General features: G+C 33.5%; 1 protein-coding gene across 2 annotated transcripts in view; it reads right to left on the bottom strand.

Annotated features, from left to right (window-relative positions):
- LOC118185496 (putative ammonium transporter 3) overlaps positions 1 to 22,542 on the bottom strand; it is a 115,260-nt gene that overhangs the window by 77,647 nt on the left and 15,071 nt on the right. The gene's annotated exons all lie outside the window — the stretch shown is intronic.

Below are 22,542 nucleotides of genomic sequence, written 5' to 3'. Positions count from 1 at the left end.
ATAAAAAAACAAAACCTTCTAACTTTTTCAACCGAGTTTGAATTTAGTAAATTTGAATTCCAATAGAACTCCATTGTTATTTGAGGTTTTAAGGCAACAAGAGAGATATTAAAGAGGCAATTCATAAATTTGCAGGACAAGCTTTGCAGGTTTAGATGTAGAACCTTCTTCTTCAACTGCAAAAATGCAAATGATGAAAGAGAAGCCTGCATTCAGGAGATTCCAAAAATTGGATGGACGTCAAGCTACTGGCGCGATCTAAAACAACTATGAAATAATTTCTTTAAAACTGAGAGTAAAGGCAAATTAGAACTCGGTTCGTTAAATAGAACTGAACAATATTTATGATTGTGAAACGCATCTAAAATTTTAATGTGCCAGCGGAAGTTTTTTGAATAATTTTAGCTGCTGAAAAATGGAAAATGTAACATTCTGACAAGCAGGATTAATAGAAAGAAAAAACACTACCCGAAAGTCATTTTAGAAAATTGTCCTTTTCCTCTTGATATCATAGTTCAATTTATATTGTGAATATTATTCTTAGTTCAGCTTACTTTATTCTTTTTTAATGACTTTTATTCTTCTGCTATTTACGATTCTTTTTTTTTCTTTTGAATAATAATTTAATTTGCGGAACCAAATGCCGTTTTTCAAACTTAAATTGCTTGAAAACACAGTTAAAGTTTTAGTAGTGTTTTTTCTCTTTGTTATAAAATGGTTACTCTTCTTTTTTACGTTTTCTGCCCCCACTCTAATTAACCGCAATTATACCTTAAGTGGGCATTTAAGTTAACCGATGAGTCTCCAGAATTCCCCTAGGCAATTACAAGTTACAGTACTACTTATAAAAGTAAGGGAGAATTCTCTGCTTCTCAAATATAAACCATTATCAATTTGTATTTTCTGCAAAACATATAAAATATTATCAACATTTATGCAACTGTTTTTCCTTCACATAATAGGAAAGGATAACGAAATTCACGTTACGATGCTGTTTTATAGTTTGGAAATATCTTATCAACCTAAGTAATTATAGCAAATATTGGAAAGAAATGTAACACCTTAAATACACGCATATGCTCAAAATGGCATTACAAGCGGAGTTTTCTCCTTGGTTAGAAACCCCTACAGATACTTAGATCCTACAATGGTTGAGATATTTTAGGCTTCAAAGAAGTGACATGATAGGCAGAGTCTTCTCTTCGGAGAGGAATCCACTTGACCCAGGATGGAAGAAAAAATTATTTATCTAAGTGACTGAATTATTTTTCAGTTTTAAAAAAGTTGCGCGATAAGTACGGCGACTATTCTCCAAATGTTGGCTTAAAGATGTTTTACTATATTAAACTCTTACCTAGATTAATTTTTATTATCTTTACCTAATATACAAATACTCTAGTATATGTTTTATCAGTCAAAATTAACTGCATATCCTGCAGTGTTCAAATGATATGTACGGTTAAACCTAAATCCTGTTATTAAATAACGAAGAATCTGTTTGTACGTATGTAGGTTCCTCGTATTGTGTAAAACCAGTGGCATTTAGAGATACCAAAGTTTTAACACTTATAGTCCTCCACCTACACATATGGGCACATCGAAGCCAAAATTTTGAATTTCGATATTTTTTATTTATTTCATATTTTATGCGAATTTAATGAATTCTTGATTAACAAACTGAGTGATTTAAAAACAGTGTATTACCATTCTGGAAAGCTTAAGAAACTTATATTCCAAATTTAATCTGAAAACTCGGCGATTTAAAAGAAATGCGATGACTCTACCAGATATAAAATATTGCTGCTTGCATAAGGGCTCGGCATGAATTGAATGCATGAAGAACCGACGATTTGATAAAATTTATTTTCGCAAAAGAAACACTTTACGATTCTAGAAATGTCCCGAAAAGTATTCGTACAGCACTTTTCGGTATAGCATAGCACAATCAGTAGTTACCACTTTAAACCACTAAGAACGTTAAACAGATTGCAATGCAAAGCGCATGTGAAGAGCGAAGCTCGCACGAAGAACTGAATTCTGAAGTAAAAACTGAGAACTGATGGTCTCTCCGGTCTTACATTGTTTAGCTCAGGTCGACGAGAGATCTCTTGTACCTTCCATTTTGGGAAATTTCTGTTAAAGTTGCATTTAAGGGCCTGATACGGTTACAATTACATCTAGGGATCAATTATACTAATTCAATTACTGTAGCAGTTACATTTATACAGAAACTGGACCCAAATTCCGCCAAATAGTCGCCAAACTTGGCGACAAAAGTTATTAACCTTATTTTTCTGGAAAACCTTCGCTATTTTTCTTTACATTATACAAATGATATTACAACTTCACATATAGTTTCGCTAAAATCATTTACATATATACAGTATTCGCAACAATATTTTTATCTTCCTCCGTCATTGTGCTGTTTTTCGAAAAGGAGTGACGTATTTAATTTTCTTTCACATTAAATCTGCATGTCACTGATGGTCAAACTAAGCGATTTAAAAGAAATAAACAAATTCTCCATTCTTTTTAACTGCTAGCTCTACCAGTGAAATTACACTAGTTGGACTCATTAAAAACATTATATATTTATTCCTTACCATTCATATTCCCTTTTAAGCTGAATCCGCAGCTTTTGGCTTTTAAATTGCATCTTTTTAAATTTTTCTATGTTGTAAACGACTTATCATCTTTTCACTATGCTGGTAATATGTTCCTAGGATTATGTAGATAAAACCAGCATTGAAACAAAATGATATACTGTAAAAAATGCAAGAAGGAAGATTACTAGAAGTGACGAAACTAACTTAGAAAAGTTTAAAATTGTCTTGCATATCCTTGTTATATATTGAAGACAGCTTGAACAGTGCCAGTAAATACAAAATATCGGTAGGATTGTTTTGCTTTTTTCTGTATAATTTTTATGCATTCCGAAATATGTATTATTAAATTATGAGAGATACTGCTTTGGATAAAAAGAACTCCTAGAGTTTTATAACATCATTTTGTACCGCTGATGTTATCGCACTCATATTTCGTTTCCCTTTTTCAGTGTTCATAGTTCCAATTTTGAAGATGATAATATGTTATAATAGTCTTTTGTTTCGCAATAATCAAACTTCGCATATTTTAGACAGGTTTGGTTAATGTCGGTAGCTAACTGTACCGGAAATTATTAATTCTCTAAGACCAAAGGTGGGCTGTTTCAGAGGCAAACAGCTTCACTGGTGCGTTTTCGTAATTTGTCTAAACTGAAACTTCGGTGGCCTTTAGAATCGCATCTAATTTAAATTCTGGTGAAGCTGACGGAAGAAATAGATGTTGCGTGAAAGAATTAGCATAAAAATAGCGTGTTACCTAACCAAAGTCTAATAAATGAGAAGAATTTTGAAGTGCCATCTTATCCATTATGGAACTAAAGAAAATCGGCATATTGCACTTCGAAGATTGCGCAAAATTTCATTACAAATAACCGAGCAAAATTTACACTCCCAGAAATAGCCATTACAATTCCAAAAATTCCATCAACAACCCACCGACTGAAACCCGAGGAATGCTGAAGAACATAAATGTGTATTTTCACCGATGTGTCGCTTTCATTCACACTATCACGTCTGGTTTTATTGGAATGCCGAAAGGAGAAACTGAAGGGACAAAGTTAGCCTCTTCACAGTCTTCTAATTGTTGTTATTCGCATGCCTTTTTGTTTTTGTTGCAGACGAACCAATTCTAATAGAATTTATGTGCGATTTTCGTGTTATTTGCTGTACCCGCGTCACCAGCAGATGATGATGAAATGAGATTTACAACCCTTTATGGAGACACGTTACTTGATATCGATCGAAGACTTGTTGACATTAGTCGGAACAATAGCTACGTATTCTTCTTTCCCCTTTAGATTTGGAACTGAAACGTAGCGAAGAATAGATTGTTAACTCAGATTTTATTATTCCAATACCTTTTAATAAATGAAAGAAAGAAAGACATTTAATATAGTCTGGAAGCATTTCAAATAAAAGCAAGTTTCAAGTAACGAAATATTTGTAACTCAAATCTTTTTCTCTGAATGCTTGTTATGAAATATATGTATGTTCTCGTCCAACAACTAAAAAAAATTGCTGTACATGAAAAAACTCAAAAACATAGCTAATGTAAATATTAATGTAAAGAAAAGAAAGTATGATAAGTATTGTTTTCTGCGTAACAGAATCGTAATATAGAGCAAACGTTTATTCTTTCTACTCAGTTTGTCCCTCTTGACTTATGAAATCAATATCGCATCCAAAATACGTATTTGTTTTTCTTTTATATATTATTTATATTTCTTTAAAAACTAATATGTGCATTCATTTTTTTTTTATTTCTGAGTAAATTCACGAAGTCAGTGAAAACGATTATCCGGCACAGATGTGTATAACATGCGACTTTAGAAATATCTTTTATTTTCACTAATATAAGATTTGTAAAAATATTTATGAGGAAAATAAATTAAAAAAAAAAAAAAAAGAAAAAAATCTGAAATGTTTCAGATTTTAAATTACGACCAAGGACGCGTTTTTTTTTAACGTTTCGTGTGTTACCTTTATTTATTAAATATCATGTTTTTCGCACTTAAACTATAAAATTCAGTTAAAGAGCAATATCGCAAAATAATTTTAAATTGAGCCTATCTTTAGAATTTTCGATGCACAGTCTCACGCGCTGGAGGTAAAAATGCTTTTTCTGTACAATGTTGCCATTGCTCGCTTTGAAATCCCTGAATTTGTTAACCAAAATTTCGTTAAAGGTTTGCAAAATATGAAATCGATAATAAAACAAATTCCAAATTTGGGCTTCCAGATGCCCACATTCGCAGCAGGATTACGTCATTCAAAATTGGATGGCTCTATGTACCGTTGCTTTATCACAATGCAAGAAACATACACACATTTATGCAGATTCTTTGTTAGTATTTATTTTCCTGAAATATAATATAGGGCGATAATATTTGGTGGAAACAGTTTGAAAAGTGAAACGGACGTTCAGTGTGATTCGAAGCAAAATCGCAAAAGGAAAACAACACTTTCTCAGGTACAGAGCCCCTTTGGCCTAAAAATCTAGAAGCTTTCAGATTTCATACTACGCCCAAAAGGGCTTTTTTAACGTTTCGTGTCTTACCGTTGTTTATTAAATTGTTCTTCGCACTTAAACCACATAAAATTCAATTCAACCGCAAAATCCCAAAATATTTAAAAACAGCATATCTTTAGAATTTCCAATGCACAGTCTCAAGCGTTGGAGATTAATTTTTTTGTCCTGTGCAGTGTTGCCATTGCTTGCTAATAAATCGTTGAGTATGTTAATCAAAAAATCATTAAATGTTTACAAAGTTTGAAATAGATAATAAAACGAATTCAAAATTCAAAATAGGTCTCCCAAGTGCCCATGTTCAGTTAAAGGACTACATTATTCAAAATTTGATGGCTCTAGGTACAGTTGTTTTTTAAATTTTATAAAATTTGTTGTGGAATTTATGGAGAAATTTAAAAAAATTATCTTGGCGCATTTTTAAAATTTTGTGCCAGGAATAATTCATGGATGGAAATGTGGAATGGAAATATGAAAAAACATTGACATGTCATTTCAGAAAAGGTCCGATTTTATGCCAAAATACCTATATTAGAAGAATGCTATATATAAATCTCATGAATATCCTAAGATCCAATTGTCATAAAAACATACGCCAATACGGAAACGATAGCCTATCCCATCGTTGGTTTACCCATGCTGGGTCAAACAATATGCCATTGCTTTGTTGGCCATCGAGATCCCCAGATCTAACCCCTTGTGATGTTCTCTATGAGATTTTTATTAAAGTGTTCGCGCCTCCATTTCCCAAGACTTTCAGCAACTAAAACAGAAGATAACTGAAGTGCTAAAATCATTAACAAAGGATATTCTATAAGGAGTGTGGCGGGAAATAGAGTACCGCATGAGCATCTGCCTCTTCACCGGAGGGACATACATAGAACATCTACAGAAACTTGTATCAACTGTCTTTCTACTGTAAATTAGATTTATCAAAATAGCAAAAATAACATCAAAATTATAGTGTTCACAGATATGTTTTCTTTTTGTTCCATTTAACATGAAATAACCTGTATACCTGATACTATTGGAAATATAAATTAAAAAAAAAGCTGCGATAAGTTTAAAAATTTAAAGGTTGCGTTCATGCCATCAATGAAGATTCCACAAAATTGCAAATTTCTATAAACCCTTGAAATGTTAAAGTATTAAAGTGTTGACTCTCGTCCTCAGTAGGAAAACAAAAATACATTTATTTTACATTTGTTTCGACGCGTATAGAACTGATTTTTCCCCTTTTTTTTCTCTAGAAGAGCATTTTTTTTTTCTCTAAAAACATATGATTCAATAGTTGCTTATGAAATTCTTTGTTTGCCAGTCACAATTTGCTGTTATTGAATGAAAACAAAATTTTCCAATATTTATGCTTCATTAGGTCATTTTCTTTCGCTTCTTTCTTGCTCTTTCTTATGTATATGATTCAGTGTGTATTTACACTGCTTTTACCATAACGTTATTTAGCCAAAAATAAACTGTAAAACGCTCAAATTTCTGCTGGCATTCGACGGAAAAAACAGGATTATATTAAAAAGGAAACAACTTCGAAGTAATATGTTTATTGATTTTTTCTTCTACGTATTTTAAAATCGCTTAATTCCCCTGAATACGTTTGTTTACATAAATAAGATACATGATCTCCTAATACACAGCTTATTTATTTATGTGATGTATTACTCGTAGCTTTAATACCTTCACTCTCTTACTTTTCTTTTAATGCTCAAATACTCTAAAAATATGGGAAAATTTTGGTTTTGAATTTTCGTTTCATATTTACATTTGAAAAGCAAATAACGATTAAGTCGACATCTCTTTACAAAAGGCGTTCCAGAATATATTTCATTGGATCTTTTTATTGATTTCCTTTGATGGAAACGTTTCAACGAAAGCTACATGAAAAACTGTTTATCTAAGAAGAATAAAATTTGTGTTTGAAAATGAAACGTTCTAATTTAAACACGTACGAAATTATGAACTGTACAAAATGTGATTTTTTAGTTTTGAATATTTAATGAATTTCTACAACGTAGAAAATTAAATATTTCAACTAAGATATATATATTTATTCATGTATTATGAAGCTTGAAACTAACGCAAGAATTTAATTCCATTTGTTTTTAAAGATTTCGATGTAAAGTTTTTGCCACAGCAAGGTGCGCAATTTAATGAAGGAAATAAAATAAGAAAAATAGTGTAGGTTTGGTTTGGTTTATTTGATTGGAGCAAAGCACTAGAAAGGGGCTCTAAGAGGAAGGATGCCTTCGTGGAGGACTTTCTAAGGGAAATTGGCTTCTATGTCCGTTGCACATGGGGAAAACCAAGAACGCGCCCGGACCAACTACCAGTGTTCAGCGACTATACCGCTCCGCCGATGGTGGACCAAAAAAAAGTATAGAAGAAGCTTTCATTTAAATCTCATTAAATGATTAAAGAATCAAAAGTAGAAAAATAAATTATTATATAGTTTAATGAAAACAAGATATTAAAAAAAAAAGAAAGTCTGAAAGGTTTCAGATTTTAAATTACGTCCAAAGCGGCGTGTTTCTTAACATTTGTGTGCTACCTTTATTTATTAAATATCATGTTCTTCACCACTTAAATCACAAAATTCAGTTCAAGAGCAATATCGCAAAATAATTTTAAATTGAGGATATCTTTAGAAATTCTGATACACAGTCTCACGCGCTGGAGATAATTTTTTTGTACAACGTTGCCATTGCATGCTTTGAAACCCTTAAGTTTGTTAATCAAAAATTAGTTAAAGTTTTACAAAATATGAAATCGGTGATAAAACAAATTCCAAATTTCAAATTTGTTTTCCAGATGCCCATATTCGCTGTAGGATTATGTAATTCAAAACTAGATGGCTCTACGTACAGTTGTTTTATCACAATGAGAGAAATATGCATACATTTATTCAGATTCTTCATTATTTAATTTTTCAAATATAATATAAATATTATATTTAAAATAATATTTCAAATATAATATTTGCTGGCAACAGTTTGAAAAGTGAAACGGACATTCAGAGTAAATCGACGCAAAATCGCAAAACGAAAACAATAGTTCCTCAGGGACAAAGCCCAATAATTAGCTTTAAAAATTAATCTAAAATTTTATGGCAGGATTAACAATAGCTTGGGGGGTCCTTGATAAATTTTTAAAGATAATGATTTGTGGTTTGACAATACGATTTTGTTATTTAGTAGCGCATGTTTTTATTATTCGTTAAACAAATTCATAGATGAATTTTGTAAAGAGAACTATTTAGTCTCTTGTTTCCATGAAGTTCTATGATAAATTATTTTTCTCTCAGTTAATTAATTATTTTGTCAGTTTTCAATGAAAGCATACTCTATAAAATTATTCATTTTTATATATTTTGGTTTTCAACTTTTTAGTATCAATGACGTTTTATCAATTAAGTTATTAAACTGAAAAATCATTTTTCAACAATGACTAATCACTCTTTTATTTTTAGCAACTTCCATCAAATAGAGGGAAAAATTCCTCAATTTTTCAATATCGGAAATTAAGCTGAAAATCTCATATAAATTTCATTTAAAATGATTTTTTTCCGCTCTATTCGATTATGCAAATAATAAAATTCAGAGAGTTTTAATTTTGTTTGCTAAACAAAGATATGTGAGAAAAATCGTTTAAAGATTAAATTAAAAAATCTAACCTGAGTTTTGAAGCAATCGCTTTGCCACATTTTAATACAATTAATAATGAATTAATTTTAATTCCATCAACAATTAATTAATGTGTCTCTGTGGATTTTGAGCTTTATAGCTTACCAGGAATTAGTATAAAAATTGACAGCTAAGTTTTGAACAAAGCGAAAAAAATCGCAGTGAAAAGATTAAATAAATGCTTTTAAAAAAGATATTCTGTATTTAAAATACAAACGATCTCTACAAATTGCGTTTAAACTCCAGTGACGTGATTTATGTTATTTATAATAGTTTTAGAACAGAAATTTAAGTTAATTACAGTATCATCTCTATCAATCCTTTTTGCAACAATCATTTTTCCGCATGCACCATTCGTTATTTTTAAGCCAGCGTAAAGCTGTGTATAAACAACGTTATTTATTTCATGCGCTGTTTATCTAATACACCTATCTTTTTTGAACATTAACCGTCCGAGCAGCATGACTCGTTTGGCGAAAAATTTGTAGGAAAGTACACTTCGCAAAAAAAAAAAAAAAAAAAAAAAAAAAAAAAAATCTGAAATGTTTCAGATTTTAAATTACGTCCAAAGGGGCGTTTTTTAACATTTTGTGCATTACCTTTCTTTATTAAATATCATGTTCCTCGCACTTAAACCATAAGATCCAGTGCAACAGCAATATCGCAAAATAGTTTTAAAACTAGCATATCTTTAGAATTTCCGATACAGAGACTCACGCGCTGGAGATAAAAATGTTTTTTCTGCACAACGTTGCCATTGCTCGCTTTGAAATCCTTGAGTTTGTTAATCAAAAATTCGTCAAAGTTTTAAAAAAATAGGAAATCGATCATAAAACAAATTTCAAATTTCAAATTTGGGCTTCCACATGCTCATATTCGTTGGAGGATTACGTTATTCAAAATTCGATGACTCTATGTACCGTTATTTTATGACAATGTGAGGAATATACATACATTTACGCAGATTTTCATTATTTAATTTCTTCAGATATAATGCAGGACTCTAACATTTTATGGCAACAGTTTGAAAAGTGAACCGACATTTATCCGTCCGACGCAAAATGCCAAAACGAAACTAATAGTCCTTCGGGATTCAAATCCCTTTGGACTAAAAAGAAGAAAAGGGAGACAGTTCTATATCTCTCGCTTTACTGAGCCATTTTTCATGTATTGAAAGCGCATGATGTATACGTGCGGTGTATCATTCATTGCAATAGGTTGGAAGGTGATGTAGGCATTCGAAGGCACTTTGAGTTGACACAGTTGGTACTCTGCTAGCACACCGGTAAGTTCTAAAGAAGATTGACGTGTGCACATAAAGTTGAAGGCTTGGTGGTGGGGAGCTTTTGTTTAACAACTTGTGGGGGGGCCCTGAGTGAAAAGCTTTTGAAAAGGTTGGATAGTCGATAGGGGGGACGAAAAGATGATCGTGTTTAATCTGGTCTATTGCGGTGAGCAGATATCTTGGTCCATTGCCCCGATTTGAGTGATAGCTTTGCAGATTTTGGTTATGGCTGGCTTGTGAGTGATGATAAAGCGGTGGTACGCATCTCTGTTCATGGTTGGACATGGGATTAGTTAGGTACACCATACCCAGCAGATAACCATACCCATGAAAACTTTGTAAAGACAATTATTCAAGACCATTACATTCAAAATCTTTTTATTGAAGGCCATTAATTGCGTGAATGTTGAGAGATACTTTAGTATCTATAGCATTATATTCTATAGCATAATATATATATAGCATAATATTAAGGATAGAGGACAAGGCAGGAATAGAATATTGAGACTACAAGTAGACAGCATTTAACTAATTATTTTTTTCTGATTATCATTATACTTTATTTGATTAGAGAAGGTCCCAATGAGCTGAATTTTTTAAATTTTATTTTATTTATTTTGTGAATAATTAATAGTAATGATTTCTTTTATATTTGCGAAATTTTCATAATTTTAATCTGAAAATTACTTATCCCTATACATAATTTATTTAATTGCCATGGCGTCTATTAATACTATTTTCTTATTTTCAAGTAATATTGAAACTTGGGAATTAGGATTTCTAATATACCTAATTTTAGATTAATGAAACATTTAAATGCAATATCTGCCATTTACGTCAAGTACAACGTTCAACGTTCAAAGCCATTGTCCAAGCCCTAGTACAAGTTATGAGTAACCGTTGTACAAGTTATGAGTAAACTTCTGTATAAACTCAGAAAAGGGTGTTACTCTAAAAAAAGTAAATAAAAATAAAAATCTGAAAGGTTTCAGATTTTAAATTACATCCACAGGGGCGTTTTTTTAACATTTTTTCAGTTGCCTTTATTTATTAAATATCACGTTCTTCGCACTTAAACCATAAAATTCAGTTCAAGAGCAATATCGCAAAATAGTTTTAAACTGAGCCTATCTTTAGAATTTCCGATACAAAGTCTCGCGCGCTGGAGATAAAAATGTTTGTTTTCTGCACAACTTCCACATGCCCATATTCGCAGTAAGGTTACATCATTCAAAATTCGATGTCTCTGTGTACCGTTGTTTTATCAATGCGAGAAATATACATACATTTATGCAGATTTTTCATTACTTAATTTCTTAAAATATAATGCAGGACTCTAACATTTGTTTGAAGCAGTTTGAAAAGGGAAACGGACATTTATAGTGATTCAACGCAAAATCGCAAAACAAAACAATAGTCCTTCAGCGACAAAGCCACTTTGGTCTAAAAAATAGGTTTTCTGCCTGTTGCAGATAGATAGATTGTTCGCCAAGGAAATTCCTTGGCGAACAGTTTCCTTTTATTATCAGCTCATCAATGGGCATCAAATAACATTAGTTTCATCTTCACTGAGTCAAAACATTTCTACTAATTTAATTTACATTGTCTCTTCTCTTCAGTTTTATACAGCTCAAATTTTGTTCTTAATATTCCTCATGTTTCATTAATATAATCCACTCTTTTAATGAATAACTTCGAGAAGTATATTCTTATTTAGGAAAATGTTTAAGTTCGGAAAGCTTCTTTCCTTTTTTATATGTTTTAGCATTTTTATATTTCGGGTAGCTTCAAGTTTTGAAATTTATTTACCTTTCCATATATTTTAATTGCATTAAGTAATATAATTATTCTTCAAAATAAGCCGTGTAGATCTTCCTTGACGAACTTGTGTAAATTTACTTCATTTTCTTACTTAGCAGCCCCAGAACACTTTTCGTCACCATAGCAACAATTTAAGCTCGCATGCATAATAGAATTATTTAGCTCCAACGCAAAACTCTTAGTTTCTCTTTCACCAAGCGTACTGGAAAGTTATCTTGCTGTCGCAAAGCTACAGTTATAATACTATCCGAGAAATGAAATAATTATCTTTGACTTTTGTTTTTATTTTGTTCTGAAACTGTTCTTTGAACAAACTAGTACTCACACGTTTGGTGGTGATTACTAACGGAATAAATTATGCACATAACGCTCTATTTACAACGAATATTATTTAAAAACGAATATTATTTGAAAATAATTTTATTATTTTCATATTTTAATACTACATGAAAGTTCTTTGTATGCTATCGGTATGAAACAGCTCGAATGAAACTTCCTTCAAAACTAATTTCTGTATTCAAAATGCTCTGAATACCAAAAAGAGTAAAATTATTTCTAAAATGTTCTGACTTTATCGTGTCTAAGGAAATATGAGGAAACATAAATAAAATAATTTATTCTATATTAAATTTTAAAATAAAAACTACTATTTAATTTCCCATGCTCACGTAGAAAACATTATTTCCTTTAAACGGCAGAAATTCTTACTTAGTATTGTCTTTTATGTGGACTGTAGCGGGTGAAGAGAATATAAAGAAACTTTTGCATTATTGGCGGACGTTGTTAAATTACCAATCTCTTCGAAGTGAATTGGTAAAAACAAAAAGTCTGGTTTTTCAATTCCAAGTGTTTATTCATTGTTATCTATTGAAAGTTTAACCGAGCTTTGGCAGTAGGAATACTATCTACTTAAAAAATAAACGTAATTTTACTAAAAATTCAGTGAAGTTAATGATGAGGTTTCGTATAGAACATTTTCACATGAAATTCCATCTTTTCTGTGGAATAACTGAGCTGTTTCCTTTGAAAGTGGTATAAGTCCATTTTTGATAAAAATTTATTTAATGATAACAATGAATTCCTTATTTGCCTCATACCTCCGTATATATTTTCTCTGGTTTTGCTGGAAGATGCCGTGAATGCGTTCAGTATGTTCTTCAAGTACTCGAAGATGATTTACAGAGCAACCAAATTTTATCTGGCACTATTCACAGACCAATTACCTGCACAGAAATGATTTCCTGAATCTTGACTGAAATTTATGTTTAGCCGTGATAATGGATTCGATTTTTCTCAATTTTAGAACCCAAAATGAATTTTATGTAGAAGATATTGCCACCTACTGAGTAACGTGATCTTCATCGATTTCCTACTTTCACCCCACAAAATGCTGAGAAGAAACTCTAATTTGCATAACTCCGTATCTCCATTTATAGTTCTCTACTATTGCTGGAAGATGCCGTGAATGCGTTTAATACGTTCTTCAAGTACTCAAAGTTACCCAGGACTATTTTCTTTTACAAACGGCTCAAATTTTATCTGGTAGTAATCGCAGACCAACGTCCTATAAAGAAACGATTCCCTAAATCTTGACTGAAATTTGCGTTCAGGGGTTATAATGTATTCTATTTTTCTAAATTGTTGAAGGCAAGCAGGGTTTTCCCTAGCTGATGTTTTAAGGTATTTCTCCACTTTCCTAGCGTGCGTTCGTGGTGTAGTGGTTCTGTATGGTGGGCCGGTATTCCAGAGGTCTGTGGTTCGATTATCGGCGAAGGCGATTACTCATTTTTCATCTCTTCGGCGTTGAAATCTAATGCCTCTACAGTGGCGCCCGAGCTAAAAGGGTGGTGGATGATGATTTCTCCCACCCAGAATTTGGCGATAGGGTCCCCTAAAAAACCCCAGTTGCCTTTTAAAAAGGGGAGTATATAAGGTTATTCTCCCACTTTCCTAGCGTGTCTTCATGGTGTCGTGGTTATGCACGCTGGGCCGGTAGTCCAGAGGTCCGTGGTTCGATTCCCGGCGAAGGCATTTGTTAATTTTTCATCTTTCCTTCTTCCAAAAATTACCTAATGTTTCTACAATGTGGCCACTTACCAAATAACATGACATAAAGCAATTTACTGCTCTCACCTTACGGAATGCTGTAAAGAAAACTTTATATCTGCACTTAAGTACCTTTTCAAGTTTCATCGCATACACAGATTTTTAAAATTAACCATATATTAATTCAGTAATGCTTTCAAAATAAAAACAAATTAGGGAAGCGAATACTGTCTACAGTATCGCTGTATCGATAGCAAATATCGAAGGTGAAGATCATAAAAAGTTTCTGTCCTCCTGTGCCCATGCCAATATACTGAATATGTTAAAACGTTCTATAATATTGAATAATCGGTTATTATGATTTAGATCTACACTGTCTTTCTTTCCGTTTCCAAGCCAGTATGCGAATCAGTTCGCGTGTATTTAAACTGAGGTTTTAAGACTGTAAGATAGAGCTTGTTCTACCTCTCGAGGTTACGTTAGTAAGTTACTGCTAGCTCAGATCAGAACTTTAGTTTACGGCTTTGCATTATAATTGCCAATATTTGAATATCTACGCGGATTAGTTTGTGAACCAATTCCGCGCTAGTTTGAACTCTGTAGCCTTTGACTACTAGCTCACTTTGAATTCGAACTTACTGTTATTTTAAGCTATCTCGCCGTACGTGCTGGTTGAATTGTAAGCAACAAGTGCGTCTTCATTTCTTCTTTAGTTTTAATAAGAGGGTCTTTTATACCCTTCTCAAGGTTCACTTTTTTTTTAGATTTAGTGACAATTCGCTGTCAGTTTGGCTACAGTTTACGATAAGGATGTAAGGATTTTCTTTAATTTAACTTATACACGACTGTATTTATGTTGAATGTCCAAATTAAAGCTCTTTAATTTTCATTAATGGTACTTGCTTTCTGAAAAGTGTAAACCTTACGTGCTCAAGAAATAGATCTAGTAGATATTTTTCATTTTTTAAAAGGAAACTGCAACATAAAAATAAATTTATTTCACTGAAAATATAAAATCTTGTTGTTACATAGAAAGTTTATAAGGTATTTCTCTCGCCTTCTTGACATGCCTTCGTGGTGTGGTGGTTTGCACGCTCAGTGTGTAATTGCGAGGTCCGTGGTTCGATTCCTGACGAAGGCGTTGCATATTTTTCATCTTTCCTGCCTCCAAATAACTTAATGTCTTATCGAAAAAGCATTTGTTGAGAAAATACTGCAAATGCACTTCTTTAAACACGAAAAAAATGACCGATTCATACTTTATAATTTGGTGATAAAAGTAGCAGCATAGTAAGGGGGATGGGACCAACAGCAAACAAGATACTGGCATGTTATCCGAATTAATAGTTCGTTATTAGTCCAAAAGAGCAATTTGCCCTGAAGGACTATTAATTTCGTTTTGGCATTTTTCGTTGAAAACTTTAAAAGGCTGTATCACTTTTCAAACCGTTGCCAACATATATTATCGCCCTGCCTTATATTTAAAGAAATTAAATAATGAAGAATCTGCATAAATGTATATATGTTTCTCGCAGTGTGATAAAACAACGGTACCTAGAGCTATCAAAATTTGAATAACGTAATCTTCCATAGAATATGGGCATTCGGAAGCCCTAATTTCAATTTGCAATTTGTTTTGTTATCGATTTCATATTTTGTAATACTTGATTCCAAAGCGAGCAGTGGCGACACTGCACGGAAAAAAACATTTTTATCTCCAGCGCGCGAGACTCTGTATCGGAAATTCTAAAGATATGCTCATTTTAACATTAATTTGCGATATTGCTGTTGAACTGAGTTTTTTAGTTTGAGTACGTAGAATATGATATTTAATAAATAAAGGTAACACACAAAACGTTAAAAAAAGCCCCTTTGGACGTAATTTAAAATCTGAAACCTTTCAGATTAAAAATTATTTTACTATTATTTTCTGTTATATATATTAATATTTCAGTTATTCTTTAATTTATAACTAAATGGATATAAAGTGCAGGCAGAACTTTTACAGCCGAAATACGTGTGACTTTAGCTGAATTCATAACATAAAATTAAATCATATGATATTTAACTTAATAGTTGGAAAGATTTTTGCTTTTTTCAACTGAGCCCACTACACAAATATGCAAATTTAGTTACTATTTAAAACAACATGAGGAGCGTCAGAATGTAGTAGTTGCAGTCAAATGGGATAGACTGCGTAATTAGAATTTCTCGGTTTTGCAGAATATTCGCCATCCATATTGTTGACTTCGTGCTGAGGGGAAACTGGATTTGGAACTGCTGTCGAAACGGTAAGTTGGTTAAATATATATTATTAAAGCGACAGAACTGGGTGCAGGCATTATAATTAAAATATGGCCATTTATTTCGATTGAAGTTCGAATGCGTCAATACGTACTGCTCGATTATTTCATTTCAATTGTAAATAATATTTCTGTAGCCAGTAGAGGAACTGAAAGTTATGATTTAGTTTCCCGTTGTTTATGAGTTATAGATTATAGTAAATATTTTTGTTAGTTTTTACTTACATAATTTATATTTATTAGCCCAAAGAGACAATTTATCCAGAAAGGCTATTAACCCCGTTTTCGTATTTTGCGTCGTTCACCATAAAACGGCGTTTGACTTTTCAACTTGTTGCTACCAAATATTAGAACCCTGCATTATATTTAATGGAATTAAATAATGAAGAATCTGCATGAATGTATGTATGTTTCTCGCATTGTGAAAAAACAGCCATACCTAGAGCCATCAAATTTTAAATAGTAACTAGTCTTCTACACGAATGTGGGTGTCTGGAAGCCCAAATATGGAATCTGCTTTATTGTCTATTTCATATTTTGAATTTTGAACAATTTCAAAGCGAGCAATTGCAACACTGTACGGAAAAAAATTATCTCCAGTGCGCGAGACTTTGTATCGGAAATTCTAAAGATATGCTGCTTTGAAATATTTTGTGATATTCCTGTTGATTTGAATTTTATGGTTTAGGCGCGAAGAACAAGATATTTAATAAATAAAGGTAATACACGATACGTTGGAAAACGCCCTTTTGGGCGTATTATAAAATCTGAAAGCTTTCAGATTTTTGTTTTGCTCAATTTTCTAGATATTTTGGTTTTATATTCACAAACACAACATAAAGGAATACTCTGTTATTTCTTTATATTAATAGCTTGTTTTCTGCTTGAGCAAATTGTATTAATGTAAGTCAATTACATTTGAAATTTAAAAAAATAAAGTTTGACATCAGTTTTTATGTAAGGTATATTTTTTAATCTAATTGCTTAAGCAGTTTTATATCGCTGACAACAGCAAGTTCTAGCCCAAAGTGTATTGATGTAAGTATTACATTTGAAATTAATAAAAAAAAGCTTGATATCAGTTTTTAGATAGGTTATATGTTTAATCTAATTGCTTAAGCGGTTTTATATCTATTTTTATTTCCAGAAAATTTATTTCCATTTCCAGTTGAGTATACGTACTTCCAATATCAACTTAATCTAAAGTTACATGCAATCCTAATCAACGTAAAAAATGAGAAAACAGAATTCGCCAAACCAAAAATAAAAATATTGAAATAATAAATTATAAATTTTACTGAAATTAAAAGAGGATTATTTGTATCTATCTTCTCTTACCCTTTTTTATACAAATTAAAACAATTTACTTAAAAATATTTTTATGAAAATGTACAGCTTACCTTGTAAGGATCTTAAGTTTTACTAACGTTTATTTTATTTTAAATCTTTACTATCACTTCTTATTTTCTACTTCCGGCCAGAATTATAAGCGTGAAGGAGTTTATGCAAAGTTGTCTGGCGAACGCCAAGTATTTAAGTGTGGCCTTTTTGCCAAGCAGAAGAGAGGAAGCCGTGAGTTCGAAGCAGGCCGCTTACCTTAGAAGTTACGCAGTTGCTACCTTGCCTTCCAGGCCAGAGGTTTTAATCCTCTTGACAAATTAAACGTATTGTAGTGTTCACAGTCTCTGTGCTACATACGCTTCCTGTTATTATAAGGCCAATCTTATTCTAAAGTTAAATTAGAGTTTAGTTTTATTTTGATATCTTTTAAGTTAGACCCCGAGTGGAGGGTCATTGTATTCCGAAGTACGGAAGTCATTGTATATAAAGAAAAAATAAAGGGTTTTGTATACCCTTCGTCTGTATCCTGTCTACTTACTACAATTAGTGAACATAGCTTTAGTAAGCTCTCTGTTCTAGTCAGGTCATTGTATGTTTCCGAAGAAGGTTAGAAGAAACATTGAACCTGATAGTGGCGCCCGACGAAGAATAACCATGGCCGAGTTTCAAGAAGAACCTGTGCTGCCTGCAGAAACAGCTCAGAATCCAGAAATGCCAGCTGCCGCCCTGGAAGGATTTGGGTATATTGTCCAGACCATGCGCGCTTCGATGAAACCAGAAGCAACGTTTAATGGAAATTCACAGGTAACCAGTTTTTTGGAAAAATTGGATGACCACTTCATGCTCTACCCCGTGCACGAGTTTCAAAAAGTTACCTTAGCTACCAGCGCTTTGAGGGGCCAAGCGCTTAACTGGTTCAAATGTATCGGCAGAAGTCTCTTGGGTCAAGCAGGAAGTCCCACCTATACCTACGAAAATTTCAAGACTGCCCTACTAAAAGCCTTCCCTGTTGTAAGGGATCGTGCGAAATTAGAAACAGAACTTTTCAGTATATATCAACAAAGAATGGAAAACATGTCGAGTTTTATTTTAAGAAAAATTCACGTTTTCAAGCTCTTGTATGGAAACCGTCCGGATCCTGAAATAATTCAAGTGATTTTGCCGAGGTTACTACCCCAAGTGCAAGACTTTATTGAATTGAGAAATCCGACTACACTGGAAAAATTATTTGAGCTAGCAATCCAGTTTGAAAGTAGAAGAACGGCGGACGTCGAAAGAAGACGCCAATATCAACAGCGAAACCAATTTGGTACGCCAAGACTACAGCAAACTCAAGCACATGGCTACGGAGAAAAAGCGAATCAGTGGGCAAGGAAACCCGAGCATTCAAAAACAGCCGGCGAACGTCGACAGTTCAATAGCAACCCAGGAAAAAAGTCTCAAGGCCAGTGGAGAAAGAAGGAAAGCACCGAAAGGAAAAATAATTTAAACTAAAACGGATTTCTGCTGACGAGAGGGTGCGGAAATCCGAAGGCCACGAAAACCCCTCTTCCTACAAGTTAAATACAGTAATGGTGAAAAATTTAACTCTTCCGAAGATTGAAGTCTTGGTAAATAATATCCCGGCCACCGCACTCCTGGATACCGGCGCGCAGTGTTCCTGTGTGGCAGAAGTCTTTTTTAGAAAGTATTTTCGCAAATACCGCATATATAATGCGGATAATACAACAGTATTAGCGGCGCAAGGAGAACAATGTAAGTGCGTAGGTAAAGTACCTTTGTACATCCGTATCAAGGACGAACAAGTAAAGGTGATGTTTTTTATAGTAAAGAATTTGCAAGCACACTTAATACTAGGAATACACTTTCTTTCAGACGCACAAGCTACACTGGATTTTAATGAAGCGTCTCTTAAGCTGACGATGAAACCAGTGCGTGTAGAAAAGGTTGAACCGCCAAGGTTAAATCTCGACCACCTGCCTAATGACGAGCAAGATAGAATCCGACAAGTGGTAAGTGAATTTGCTTCCTTATTTAGTGATATTCCAGGATTTACCCAGGTTACTAACCATAGTATTGACACCGGAGATGCATTGCCGGTTCGTCAAAAACCATACCGGTATGATAAGAATAAGGAAAAAATTATAGAATGGCATATTACCGATATGCTACGTAAAAAGATCGTAACGCCTATCTCAAGCAGTTATGCTAGTCCGGTGGTTTTATGTAAGAAAAATAATGATTATCCTTTGGAGCATCCAAAAAGGTGGAGATTCGCTATTGATTACCGTAAATTAAATTCCATAACGAAATATCCGGTATATCCGTTACCGATTATAGAAGAAATTTTAAGGAACATAAAATCAACCAAATTTATGACAACTTAAGACTTAACGACTGGTTATTTTCAAATAGGGATCAGGCCTGAGGACGTGCCTAAGACTGCTTTTATAACCAAATCTGGCACTTATGCATTTTTGCGAATGCCGTTTGGCCTTTCAGGCGCCCCAGCAACATTTCAGCGATGCATGGACATTGTGTTAAGACCTGTTCTCGGAAAGTCCACATTTATCTATTTAGACGATATCATTATTACTAGTGATAATCTAGACCAACATGTACAGGATTTAAGACAGGTGTTTTCTTTATTAAATGAGGCCGGTCTAAAAGTTAATGTCGAAAAATGCAAATTTGCAGCCCCTGAATTAAAATATTTAGGTTACAAAATATCGCAAAAAGGGATCGAGACAGATGAATCAAAAATAATCGCTGTACAAAAGTATCCGACTCCAAACACGGCAAAGAAGCTCTCTTCTTTTCTAGGACTTTGTTCATATTATAGGTCCTTTATAAAAGATTTTGCGGCTATCGCTGAGCCATTGTTAAAATTAAAAAGGAAAAAGGCAAGATTCTCGTGGACGGCCGAAGCCAATAGTGCTTTCGAAAAATTAAAACAAGCATTAACGCAAGCCCCTGTGATGAAATTTCCTGAAAAGGATGAAAATTTAGAAATTTCAGCGGATGCTTCGGATTATGCGGTAGGAGCGGTACTTTCGCAAAATCAGCAGCCAGTAGCATTTTTTAGCCGAACTTTAAATCAAACACAAAGAAACTATTCCGCGACCGAGAGAGAGGCACTTGCAGTTCTGTTAGCAGTGCAAAAGTTCCGAGTCTATTTTGGAAAGGCGCCGATAACAGTATATTCTGATCATGCGGCGGTAACTAGATTGTACTCTGGAAAAAATTTATCCCCAAGGTTAATAAGATGGGCACTCAAGCTGCAAGAATATAATCTGGTAATCAAGCATACCCCCGGAAAGGAAAATATCGTAGCAGATGCCCTGTCACGAATTAAATTAGACGAACAGGGTAATACCGTAAAAGTTGCAATGCTGACAGCGTGTACAATAAATTCCCGAGAAACTGTAATAACCGAACTGGGTAAGGATCCTGAGTTTGGAAGTATTTATGAGTATTTGAAGGATCCTGAAAATTTTAGCCACCAAGATATTGTGGCGATAAGAAATAGGGCGGCCCATTACGAACTAATAGATGGTCTATTATTTTATACAAAAACTACGAATTCCAACAACGAATTTCGACCTGTTATCCCAGCTAGTCTTAGATTAAATATCCTGCAAGAGCTCCATGACAGCCCTTTAGCTTCTCATGCTGGTATTCGAAAAACTACTCAACGCGTACGCGAGGCAGTCTACTTTCCTGAACTGCAAAAGTTAACAAGGGCGTATGTCCAGTCCTGCCCAACATGTCAAGCCGTTAATTATATTAATTTCCGCCCGGCCGGGTTTCTAAATAGTATTAAATCCGAATTTCCAAATGAAATAATCGGCATCGATTTATTGGGCCCTTTCCCAAAAAGTCAGTTAAACAAAAGTCGCTATCTCCTTGTTATAGTTGATCATTTTAGTAAATGGACCGAAATTGTTCCCTTAAAACGAGCCTCCGCGAAATTAGTTACCGATTCTATTTTAAATAAATATATTTTAAAATACGGGGCGCCCCTAAAAGTTATATCGGATAATGGTCCTCAATTTGTAAGTAATATATTTGAAGACATGTGCCAAAAACTGGGCATACGTCATTTAAAAATGGTCCCGTATCGGCCGCAATCAAATATAGCGGAACGGGTCAACAGAAATATAGTGAAAATTATCCGTAGTTATGTTAAAAATTTTCATAAAAGCTGGGATAACTATGTCAATGAATTTGCTTTCGCCCTTAGGACCGCAAAACATGATACAACGGGAAAAACTCCTGCTGAGTTATTTCTAGGCAGAAAGATTATAACACCGTTAGATAAACTATTTTATGTGCAACAAAGAGCCCCAGAATTTAAAATGGGTGATATAGAAAAACTAATAAAAGAAGCAAAAAAGAATACAGAAGTAGCACAAAGAAAACAAAAATTGTATTATGACTTGAAACGACGGGGAGTAACTTATAAAGTAGGGGATGAAGTACTAAAAATTAAGCATTCACTTTCTTCAGCACCAGAAGATAAAACTGCCAAATTTTTCCCACGCTTTGAAGGACCATATGTTATAGAAAAAATAACTCACGCTGTTGTAGTATTAAAGGCAAGAAATGGTGAAACCTGTTCCGCAAACATTGACTAAATAAAACCATTCTATGACCGTAATAAAATGCAAATCTTTTCAGATCTTTTGCAGGATCCGGTACGGCAGACACCGCAGGTACAAGTTCCAGAGGTGGGAAAACGACAAGTACAAGGGCAAGCCTATGAGAGACAGAAGCAAGTGAAAAGAAAATTGCCCCGCGGAAAAATTGAAGGTACAAAGAAAAAGAAGCCGTTCCACCGTCCAAAAAACAGAGTTCACGAACACCCCCAGAATGAAGAAGGGAGAAGGACGACGTATGTGGAAAAGACCGGGAGAAAGGACGG

Source organism: Stegodyphus dumicola, chromosome 7 (genome assembly GCF_044657685.1).
Source record: "Stegodyphus dumicola isolate Sdum_Otavi_A_Nest chromosome 7, ASM4465768v1".
NCBI classification, from domain to species: Eukaryota; Metazoa; Arthropoda; class Arachnida; order Araneae; family Eresidae; genus Stegodyphus; species Stegodyphus dumicola.
The sequence above is the reverse complement of the archived record's forward strand: the minus strand, read 5'-3'. Positions and strand labels throughout refer to the sequence as shown.